The sequence below is a fragment of the Astyanax mexicanus genome, chromosome 1, assembly GCF_023375975.1.
Source record: "Astyanax mexicanus isolate ESR-SI-001 chromosome 1, AstMex3_surface, whole genome shotgun sequence".
Classification (NCBI taxonomy): Eukaryota; Metazoa; Chordata; class Actinopteri; order Characiformes; family Acestrorhamphidae; genus Astyanax; species Astyanax mexicanus.
Genome location: NC_064408.1, coordinates 125325181 through 125337339, shown reverse-complemented (window position 1 = coordinate 125337339; position 12159 = coordinate 125325181). Strand labels below are relative to the sequence as shown.

The following is a 12159-nucleotide window of genomic DNA, read 5'->3' as shown; positions in this document are numbered from 1 at the left end:
TGTGCTTCCAGTAACATGCTGAGAGAGTTCAAAAGAGTCAAATACATCATAGAGTTCTCTGGCATAATTATCCTTGGGATTATCAATGTGAATGTTTAAATCACCAGCAATAATACATTGATCAAATTCAGTAGAAATAAAAGACAGCATATCTGTAAAATCATCAATAAAATCAGCATTGTACCTTGGAGGCCTGTAGACCATTACTAGTAATATTCTTGGTGCCCCTTTTAAAACTGCACCTAAATATTCAAAAGATGTGAAGTCACCAAGTGATAACTGCTTGCATTGGAATGTATCATCAAACAGCAAAGCTACACCTCCACCTTTCTTGCGTGTACGTGAGACATTTAAAAAGTTTGGTGGAGCCGACTCAATTAATACACTTTCAGCACTACAAGAATTTAACCATGTCTCTGTTAAACACAGAACATCAAGCCCATAATTTGTAATAAAATCATTAATTAGATAAGGCTTGTTTGTAAGAGATCTGATATTTAGTAGAGCTAACTTAATAACCTGTGCGTTTTGTTCCAAAGACTGTGGGTTACAATTTACATACTGCAAGTTGGATATAATCACATTATGTGACCTATACTCTCTGTTCTTTCTGCTTCTGATAAGAACTGGAATGGAGAAGATAATTGGCACGCAGGGTCCGTATTTGTTTTGAAAACATGTACCGCTGACTACACCATTGTAGCAGCACGGACCCAAAAGATATCAGTTTGCTGTATTACTTGTGGTGGCTTCTTCCCTTATGGTGGAGGGAGGTGGGAGGGGCTCCTGCTGGTGAAGAAGTCTACAGTGGGGCTGTCTGTCTGGTGGTTTAGGAGCTTGTCTCTTCTTTTTGGGTTGTGGGAGGTTTTTGTTTAATACTTCCTCATGTTCATGTTCACTGGGCTTCATTTTGGTCCCCTTTACTAACTCCTTGATTGGGCAGTGTAGTGGTGGTGAGGATGGGGGTTGCTGTGTCTGTGAGGCAGTAGGTGACTGTCCCTGCAGATACCAGCTTCTCCATGGTTGCTGGAAAGTTCAGGTGGGGTGATGATGGGGTGGAGTGTTCATGAAGTTGCGGTGTTTCCGGCAGCTGATACAGCAGATCATGGATCCCATCCGATAACTCTGCAGTCTCTGTGGGGAAAGTATGTTGTGTCTCTGTAGTGCAGACAGTGTCCTTGGGTTCACCAGTGGGAACAGAGAAGTTGCACAGAGAAAAAAATGAAGTTCTTTGACAGGGATTTGACTCCCCTCTTGTTGGTGTGCAGTCCATCTCTCCTGAAAAACTCACTCTTCCCAAAAAAACAGATTGAAATTGTCAATGAAGTTCAGTCCATTTGACCTGCAGGTTTTCTGAAGCCAAATGTTTTAAAGCCAACAGCCTAGAGAACATATTGCAGCCGCTTGCAGGCAGAGGACCACTGATGAATGTCTGGATGTTGAATTTGCGCAGTGTGGTAAAAAGATCATTAAAGTCCCTTTTTAACACCTCAGACTCCTCTTTCTTTGTATCGTACTTTCCAACATGAACAATAATCCGTTTCACTGTTCTGTATTCAGCCAGTAGTGCTGGAAGCTTCTCATTCAGTTCAGAAACTGTGATGTTTGGCTCACATCGAACGATGAGTTTGTGATTATTTTTCATGCCATGAACAGAGTCATCCCCCAAAACAAGGGTGTCTGCTGTGGCCACAGCCTGGAGCCCTGTGGCTCTCCTGGGGTGTTTTGAATGGCTGAATCTTCTGGTTCTTTCTGTATCATACTGACTGGTATTAGGAAAGTCATTGAGGTCTTGCAGTGGCTCAAATCTGTTTTGCAAACTAAGTGACTGGAACTGATTTCCTTTGACTCTGTGCTCTGATCTCCGAGCAATAGCTTTAGCATTAGCCAGATGTGCTATGCTAGCAGGAGTGAAGGATACTACAGAGCTGTATGTGGCTTGCCGTTTGGGTTTAGCTCCAATGTGAACCCATTGCTGGTTTAGCCCATATCTTTCAGCTGTACTCACATTAGGGATGTCCACATGATCTGCTGGTCCAGTTCTGTTCATCTCCACTGCTCGCTGCTCCGTTAAAATCCCTGCCCATTGTCCGCTGGCAGCACTCCCACACTCCGATGGTCCTCGAACTGCACAGAAATGCCAGTCCTTAAACTCTGATAACAAGGACCGGAAATTTGTTTCCAAAACAGTCATTCTTTGTAGAAGATTGTAGCAGTTCTGGCAGCACAGGTGCTCTGAACCCACACAAGCAGGCATCTTGTAGATTTCTTCTTTAGTACTCTACAGGAACTTTTCTGATTCCAGTGCCTATGGCTCTACTATAAAATGTCCAATAGAAACTAGAAAAAAATAAAATAAGAAACAAAATATTGTGACGAGTGTGAAGAAGCCATTTTCAAAAGACAGAGTGTCAGAAATAAAGTTCTTTATTTGGGAAAACAGAACTCTCACTTATAGAGCTTACAATCACATGGAGGTATCTACCCCGACTGCCCACAAACATTAAACTGAGCCAGCCCTAACTACGGAGTGTGGTTCACCGTAACGGTGACCATCCAACATTTCCCCAACACAATCCCTACAGTAACTACAACGCATAACAACCTGATAACAGCCACTTCTACTATTAATAACTACTATATTTCAGTAAATAAGAGCAGAGTATAAAGGGGGAGAGGGGGCACGGTGCATAAGGGGAACACACACACACGCAGCCCCTCCTCCCTGCACTCTGCTGCACACACAAAAACGCAGCGGTTTACTTACAACTTTTTGGCGGTCGCCACAATATGGTAGTGCTAGTGCTAATCTAAATAATGAGCTCAGACACTGTAGCTGAAAAATGTCTGAAAATAAAGAAAAGTATGAAAGATAGCAGAGCTAGCAGAGCTAAGCAGAGAAGCGTCTGAACGGCACAGAAGCAGGAAGCAGACAATATTTAAAATTACTGTATTTTTCGGACTATAAGGCGCACTTAAAAACTTTTAATTTTCACAAAAATTGACAGTGCGTCTTATAATACGGTGCGCCTTTTGTATGGATTTTACTCGTCAGGTTGTAAGGAGCAGTAAACACACACTCCGTGCAGCGTTATAGAGAGTTTCAGTGCTATACAGAGTCCAGAGCCGTGCAGCTCCGAGGCTGGAGCAGCAATAGCATTAGCTAGATGCTAACCGCTAAGCTAGCTAGCTTATTCACTGTTCAGAGATCAGTATTATCTAAATTTTACTCGTCAGGTTGTAAGGAGCAGTAAACACACACTCCGTGCAGCGTTATACAGAGTTTCAGTGCTATACAGAGTCCAGAGCCGTGCAGCTCCGAGGCTGGAGCAGCAAATAGCATTAGCTAGCTTATTCACTGTTCAGAGATCAGTATTATCTAAATTTTACCCGTCAGGTGTAAGGAGCAGTAAACACACACTCCGTGCAGAGCCGTGCCGCTCCGAGGCTGGAGCAGCAATAGCATTAGCTAGATGCTAACCGCTTAGCTAGCTAGCTTTTTCACTGTTCAGAGATCAGTATTTTCTAAATTTAGCACTTTTAATACTGCTGGAGCAGTATTATTAGAGTTAGATGCTAATCGCTAAGCGTTCACCGTTCAGAGGTGAGTTATCGGCCTGTAAGTCTGTGCTGCTTTGCCTGGCTAGCATTAGCTAGATGCTAAGCGCTAACTCTCTCAGAGGTGAGTTTTATCAGCCTGTAATCTGCTTGTTTACCGTGTTAAAACAAGCTACGGGGGACGAATCGCTAGCTAATATCTCACTGTCTTACCAGAACACGCAGGATTACTCAGTGTAACGCTGTCGTTTAAGTTTGGGTTAACTTTACTAGTTTAGGTGACTAGCTAGCGTGCTAGCGGATAGCTATGCTAACGCTGGTGCAGCAAGCCTTAGTGGAAATCTGGAAATCTAAGCTTACTGTAAATAAACTGAAGCACGTTACTCACCCAAATAAACAGTTTTCAGGAGAGGAATCTGTGTAGATTAATATCCAGCACTCGTTTGACTTTGAAAGAGCTAACGTTAGAAAGAGCTAACGTTTGTATACTGAGACGCTCCACCGGCAAGCGACCACCCCCGGTGGGGGAAGGGAAACATGGCGCCACCCCTGTTCACTTTGATATAGGCACCCTTTCTAGTGTCACTTAACGCGCCTTATAATGCGATGCGCCCTATGTATGGAAAAATTGCAGAAAATAGGCGTTCTTTGATAGTGCGTCTTATAATACGGTGCGCCTTATAGTCCGAAAAATACGGTAAGCACGCTATTTCCAAACCTTTCTAAGAGAATCATTAAACTCTGAGCTGTAATAAACAGAAAGGTATTAAAAAAAGAAAGGTTTTAAATAAACAACAGATGTTGTAACACCCCTTGTAAAACAAAAGCATATATCATCAATCTTAGCCAAATAGATAGATAGATAGATGGAGATGAACAGTGCAGTTGAACACAGTAGGCAATAAACACCAGTTGATGTGCATATAGTGAGGGTATATGATGCCAGCCATACAAAAAAGTGCACAGTTATATAATAATTTAAATTTGCAGTGCAAGCTTGTGCAAAAACTACTAGTGCAAAAAAATGTAATGTAAAAAGGCACCTCTGAAAGTGTGTCTGCAGAAATGAACTAACTATTGTAGAACTGTGTAGCAATCAAGCAATGACTCATCTGTGATGAGTAACATGATATATTAAAAAAGAACAGTTAATGGTAAGAAAGTTGACTTGGTCGTAATTTTTGTGTACTACACTAAGCATGAACAACAGAAAGAAGAACAGAGAAAAGCCAGAGTATCTGAGAACAATAACTGAGGAACGGGTATCTATCAATATTAAAGCTACAAGTAATTTCCAGAGATTTTAGTGTTCTTTGCGTATTGTACACAACGGCACTGTAGCTAACCTCCTTGAATCGAAAAGTACAGCCCTTTAATGTGTACATGATACAGCACAAAGCACACTAAAATAAATAGGTTGTCTCTTTTCTTCAATAAGATATATTTTTTTCACTACAGTTACCTACCCTGAATAAAATAAATTTGTTAAAAACTGGCACCCTGTTGTAGTGAAGCCAAGTTAGAGAATTGAACATTTGTCACATTTTAACAATTTTACTGTGTGCAGTAATGTAACGTGATTCAGAGCTTCCTCCTCCACTGCTGAAGTTCTTCATAGACACACTGCTAGACTCTGCTCTATTCACCCTGAAAACAGTTAATTCATAAGCAATGTGCTGAGGAAATATTTCCTTTAATAAATCTATCTACATAGCGCTTTTTGAGACATTTCCTTTCACAAAGAAGTTTTAGACCCCTTTTTAAAACGAAAGCATATATCATACAATCATAGCCAAATATATTGGCATCCCTGTAGTGACAACAGAAAATACATTGTTGCAACTATAAATGTTTTGGTCTTCACATGTTTATTACTTTTTTTTGCTATAGAGTTACTACAAAAAGCAGAACAATTATATTATTCCACAACTATTGTAGAACTGTATAGGAATCAATCAATGGTTTTATCTGTGATGAGTAACATGGAAAAAAAAAAAAGAAATATATATATATATAAAGGCCTCGGCACTGTAGCTAACCTTCCTGAATCAAATAATACAGCCCTTTAATGTGCATTAATGATAGAGCACAAAGCACACTAAAATAAATCGAGATGGTCCCTTTTCTTCAAAAATAGATAATTCACCACAGTTACCTACCCTGAATAATAAATTTGTCCAAAACTGGCATCCTGTTGTAGTGAAGCCAAGTTAGAGAATTTTACATTTCTCTTAACAATATTTACTCTGTGGAGTGACAGTTAAATTAGAACACAAACCAAGAAGTGGATTTTTGTTATTGGGTGGAGATAAGAAGGTTGAGTTAAGTTTAACGCTTTCTTCAATAAGGTGAAGAATTGAATTGACTCAAAACGTGCTCTAATACAAAGCGGAGCATAATATTACAAGTACAAGTACTGGAGATGCATCAAAAATGCTTGAATAATGCTTAGCCAAATAAATGTAAAAACTATGACATTTAGACATGCTTTGCTGGTTTGTCTGAGATTAAAGACGGCTTTTCTTTGAAGAGCAAAACAAAATATCTTGATGCAAAATGTGAAAAATTACTGGAATTTTGGACTGGATACAATGAACTGGATTTTTTGCACTTGATACAATACAATTCCAATATCAATACAAACAGTTAGGCCCTTGGTGTAAGTAATCATAAACTGATAAAACTGGGTGATATAGTAAAATAATATTTTCAATACAATAAGAACATTTACCACAATACCATTAAAGAAATCAATATATTGTTCAGCTCTTTTAGAAACCTGTGTAAAATTCATACACTCCTACTAACTATTCATGCACTACTGAAGTCACTCACTTTGGATCAGAGGGTTCTCCTCCATCACTGGAGTTATGAGGCTCCATCATAGAGGTGGTTTAGTGGATCAGTGGACATGCGGATCCCTGTTAAAAGATTTACAATAACTGGCCATTAAGACTAAGTATTTTTAAATGACATAAGCGTTAGAAATTATAAAGAGTATTTCTTAAAATAATCACATTGCTTCAAGGTCCGTTTGCACCCCCTGCTGGTAAAACAGTGGTACTACATATGAAAACAACTTTTACAGAGCTAGCATTTTTACCCTGTTTAAATAAATATATTTCCTTCAACTTTAATTTAAGTTTATTTCAGAACATATACACCATCTCTGGAAGTGCATCAACATTTTACATACACTATTTTGGACAAGATAAAAAAACTGAAAGCAACCTCAATTTAGGGTTGAGTTCATATTTAATTTCTCAATATGATTAAGAGATATGGTGAGAGACAGATGAAGTATAATGTTAAAATATCAGAATCTATTTGTATCAATAAAGAAACAGCATGCTGTATATTTAAATATTGAATGTCTAAATACTTCTATAAAAAAATGAACGGAGAGATTTAAACTGAATTTGAATTTGAATTTTTAACTTGAATTGTTGGGAGAGACTTCTGTTCATCCCACAGTCTAGAACTACTACCAACATCCTCTATCACCGGTAGTAAAAGCAGAAATATTGTACAGGTTCTTAGATCTACCATCTGTTTGTGTCTTGTCAGTTGTTCACGCAGTACTGTCCAATGTTTACATCTTTTGTAACTAATATATGCCAACCTGAGACAATGCTAACAATGCTAATCTGGGTCAATGCTAACAAGGCTAATTTGGGAAGTAAAATTGTTGACATATTTTGATCAGATTTGCCATAAAACACTGATAAACAATACTCGAACAATTCTATGAATTTTTAACGTTGTCCACTCGGGTGTGAGGTTTGGCCTAGTTTTGAAATCTAATATCTGAGGTAAATAAACTTTAAATTAAATTAGTTTAAAATACAGGCCAATATTCAACATTCTTCACATTTCTAAACTTACCCAGTGAGAATAAACCGCTGTAGAATCGTGTTGGTAGAATTTAGTTCAGCTTCTCCTTCACTGCGTCTACCTTTCTATATTCTTCTCTAAAGGAGGATCAACTTACTTTTGTTATGTCTCTTTTCCTCACCTGCTCAGGTATCTCTGTCTCTTAGAGCCAATAGACTGTAAGTGGGCGGGGCCTCTGTCAGGTTTTCGCTGCAGCCAGCCAATTAAACCTCACAATATTATGTAATGTTTGAATATTCACGAATCTGTAAAGACACAGGCAGGAAAGGTGAAACATGATCAGCAGAGCAGGCTGGTGATTGGCTGGGTAACAGTCAGAGTTTGGGGGTGGAGGTTCTGATATTTCTGCTGTGGGTTGAATGAGGTTGTGGGTGGATTTTTGTAGCTGGTAAATGTACTGTATTTTATCACTGTAGTACAATATAAAGTTTTTTTTTCTAAAATGCAGTTACTTTTAACTTAATCTTTCTTTATACCAGCAAAAGATTAATACAAGTATTTAGTTGATAGTGGCAAAACTTTTGTCCTGTCTGTTTTAGCATGAAATTATATCAGATTTGACTTTTTGTGTTTTATATTTTCTTTATTTCATAATAAGGAACCTAGAAATGTTATTAAACAACCCTGTATCACCCCACCAAGTGGCCAATAACTGCAAGTGCAAGAAAGCATATGCTAAGCCAAAGTGGCTGAAGAATAATAAAGTGCTTCTTTAAATTCTATTAAAATAAAAACTATTGATAAAAAGCACATTGCTGACCAATACACTTTGTGTACAGACAGTTAGAAGCTATTTAACTGTTGCAATGTTCAAATATTGATCTGTAAGTAGTTCATTACGATCATTTGCGTGTCCACAACAACGGATATTATGTGTTTTAGGAATATTTTAACCACTAAATGTGTTTTTGTGTAACTTTATATTTTATATTAAATAGAGTACGACTTGGATTCTTTTTGTTTCTTTGTTAACCACACAATTTGTTAGATATTTTGTAATGTTCAGTGCTTTTACTGCAAAACAATATTTGTGCATATTAGATCTATAGTCCCTGCAGGAGGGAAAAATACATCAATCAACTCCCTAAAGGAAATTTTGGTATGTGCAATACTTTACAATACAGTACAGTACAGTAAGCAATACAATAAGAATAGATGTGTAATCAAATAGTGGCAAATCCAAGTTTGGTCCACTGTAAAAAGAACTGACATAAAAATCAAATATATATTTTTATATTTTATATTTAATTATTTTTTTTCCCCATATTTTTGAAACACACAGGCAGTGGGCTACACTAAAAAGTAATTGTCAAATTAAATTACAGGATTATTTTTTTTAATAATTAGCATTTGGCTATTATTTATGTAAACTAATGATTATTTTGGTAGTTGAATAATCTCATGATTATTTTTTTTAATAATTAATTAGTCATCAATTATTTCTGCCAGGTCCTTTATATCTGAAACAACAGTAACATGACATTATTATTGAGATTAAATTAGATTATTAATAATAATAATTCTTATTATAATATTAAATATTATTATTGTGATAATAATAATAATAATAATAATAATAATAATAATACATACATCCATATTAATAATAATCATAATAATAATTATGTGCAGTGGACAAATATTAACATAATTTTACTGTAATAAATTTTTACCTTTTTAGTTATGGTGGTGGTCTGTAAAGAACTTTAAGCTGCACTTATGTATGAATGATGTTCTACCAAAATATATATAATAATTATTATAATTATTTAAATTATACTAGATTAATATTTTACAGCTTTATTTGCACAAGTCATGCTCTCTTACACAATACTGTACTGCACTCTATTCTATATACTAAATACTGTACTGGCACTTTATTGCTGTGGACACTCGACTCCCTCAGGGGCCCATGTAAATCCTGATTTTTTTTGTATACTGGCATGGATAGAGGCCCAGAATTTGCTGCTACGCCCCTGCCCTCATCCATATCTGTACATGGTACATTCAGGTAGACTGCATACATTTGAGTTTTCAGCTACAGCTGATTGCATTATTAAAATAAAATAACAAATAAAAAATGGGAAAATGTAAGTGTTTCCACAGCTTATATACATATATACACAAAAGATACAAAAATAGAAAACAATCAAATAAAATGGAATAAGATTAAATAACGTATAAAATTGAATAATACCAGGATAAAATATAGCAATACAATTTAAACAGATAAACTTTAAACAGAATTTTAAGGTAGTAAACTATTTTCTTACATCTTTGTGCACTTGTGAGTATCTGTATATAAGCTGCAGGAACTCTTACATTTTCCTTTAGGGTTTTTATGTAAACATTATTTTATTTTAATAATATAATCAGCCGTAGCTGAAAACCTACATGTATGCTGTCCACCTGAGTGTACATTTTGAAAATCTATTGCATTTAAAATAGTTACGTTTTTATAAAAAATAATACAATTTATAAAAATAGTTTTTAAAAGCCTGAAAGGGTTATTTAAATAGTTTGGGTAAATAAATCCTGAGTTAATTCTCTATAATTCATGCAGGTCAGGGTTAATACTGGAGAACTACAGACTCACTGAGTTTCATACCACAGTCATACCTGAGGTAAAAGAAAGTAATAGAAACAAATATCCCTTTAAAACACCTTTAAAATCAGGTCTAAAGTGTGAATACAGTGTAAAACTGTGTTTATAAAGCCTCAGGTGTAAATCTAATGAATGATACACTAATATATTGCGGTTACCAGTTTAACAGAAAGTGTTAAATCTGATATTAAATTAGCATGTTAGCTAGCTGAATTCACCAGCTCAGTTTTTCACTATTTTACACTTTTTACCTTAATTTGTGAGGAAAAATGTACCAGATAATCCTGTACTGAACTGATTATCGGTATATTTAACAGGAAAAATCGAGTTAAATGAAATTAGCCCGTAGTTAACTTACTTTTTCAGCCTGTGGAGTTTCAGCTTCAGACTCTTCCCGAGCAAAGAGGTAAAGAGGAAAAAAGGCGGGAAACGGAGTCACGGAGGAGAGAGAGCAAGTTCATCAACCCAGCCGCTTTAATACCACACACACACACTCACACACACAAACAAACACACACACACACACAAACACGCACGCGCACACACACACACAGACACACACACACACTGACACACACTAACACAAACACACACACACACAGTCATCATTGAGGTAACAGAACGAAATCCTGGTATGAGCACTTAAAATATTTTTTATTTAATTTAATTTTATATTTAATTTTATTTTCATTTTATTTAAAGTCAGAATTGAGATAAAATAACGAAATCCGGGTATTAGCACAGTATATTTCTTATTTTATTTTGTTTTATATTTAATTTAATTTAAATTTACTTTTCCTTTAAGTCATGATTAATGTTAAATTATCACACTCTGGTATGAGCACATTGTATTTCTTTGATATTTTATTTACTTTAATTCTACTTTTATTTTGTCATGACTTAGGTAAAAATGAAAAAAAAAAACTCACATGAGCACATTATATGTCTTATTTATTATATTTTATATTTTATTTGAATCAATTCTACTTTTATTTTAAGTTATGCCTTAGGTAAAATAATTAAATCCTGGTATTAGCACATTACATTTTTTTATTTTATTAAATTGTATTGCTTGAGGTAATATATTAATAATTTAATTGCTTTTTATATTTTATTTGTTTTTATTCTATTTTTGTGATTGTATGCAAAAAAAACCACACTAAGCTAAACACCTCAAAACGCATTTAAAAATTGTGTGCAACTTAAATATAATAAAAATCTACAATATATTTACTATATACTGTCATTTTATAATTTATTTGATCTTATTTAGTTTTATGTATTTATAAAACACACACATTTTTATATATACATATGTGTAGTTATTTACTTTAAGTGAATTATTTTAGCTAAAAAGTACATGTATTATATATTTTTGTTTTTACTTAAAGCTCACCTTCCGTCGTTTTTTCTTTCATTTTAAAATGTCTAGTTGTGGTCTCTAGTATGAATGAATGACATGTGAGCCGTTTTTGTAAAAAAAAAAAGTGCTCAGGTGTCTCTGTATAGCTCTTTTTTAATGGACTGTTTTAGGGGTGTGTCCAAAATGACCGGATTCCAGCTTTGCTCATGAATATTCATACATGCAAACAGCATGCAAATATCTCTCCTCTGATTGGCTAGGAACACTGCGACGCCCCTCCACCGCTCTGCCGCTCACTGCCTCCCACTAATGAGCGGTGATGTTGCGTCGCTTCAGCTCCGCCTCTGGGAGTTTCTCGAGCCAAGGTGGGCTGGTCTGTGAGTTTCTGCCTACGTAGGCAGAAAGATAATTCAAAATTCACCCGTTTTTCGGAGGGGGGGAGGGGGGATTTCTTTGCTTAGCTCCTGCAGACAATGGGGGCTGCAAAACAGTTTAATGTGCAGGTGTACACGTTCAACTCGGAGAGACCTACTGTATTCCACAAAAAACAAGAAAAATCGGATTTTCGCGGAAGGTGAGCTTTAATATAATTCACAGGTAGCAATAAAATACTAAAATAAACCCCCCAAAAGAACCCATGGTGCTGTATGTGTATCACATACCCTAAAAGCTGTGTAAAGTTCTCTACAGAACTCTGTCTTTCACTTTAACTCATGAAGTTTCTTAGTGACATATACTG

At 35.9% G+C, this 12159-nt stretch overlaps 1 protein-coding gene across 2 annotated transcripts in view; it reads right to left on the bottom strand.

The window, feature by feature from the left end:
- The window catches only part of LOC103042144 (NACHT, LRR and PYD domains-containing protein 12-like), a 224589-nt gene extending 214154 nt beyond the window's left edge, over positions 1 to 10435 (bottom strand). The window contains exon 1 of one of the 2 annotated variants that reach the window (XM_049468320.1): positions 10309 to 10435. The gene's annotated coding sequence lies outside the window, so the exon portion shown is untranslated. The remainder of the gene's footprint in view (positions 1 to 10308) is intronic. The other variant, XM_049468318.1, reaches the window with a different exon arrangement.
- Positions 10436 to 12159: the final 1724 nt, after the last annotated feature.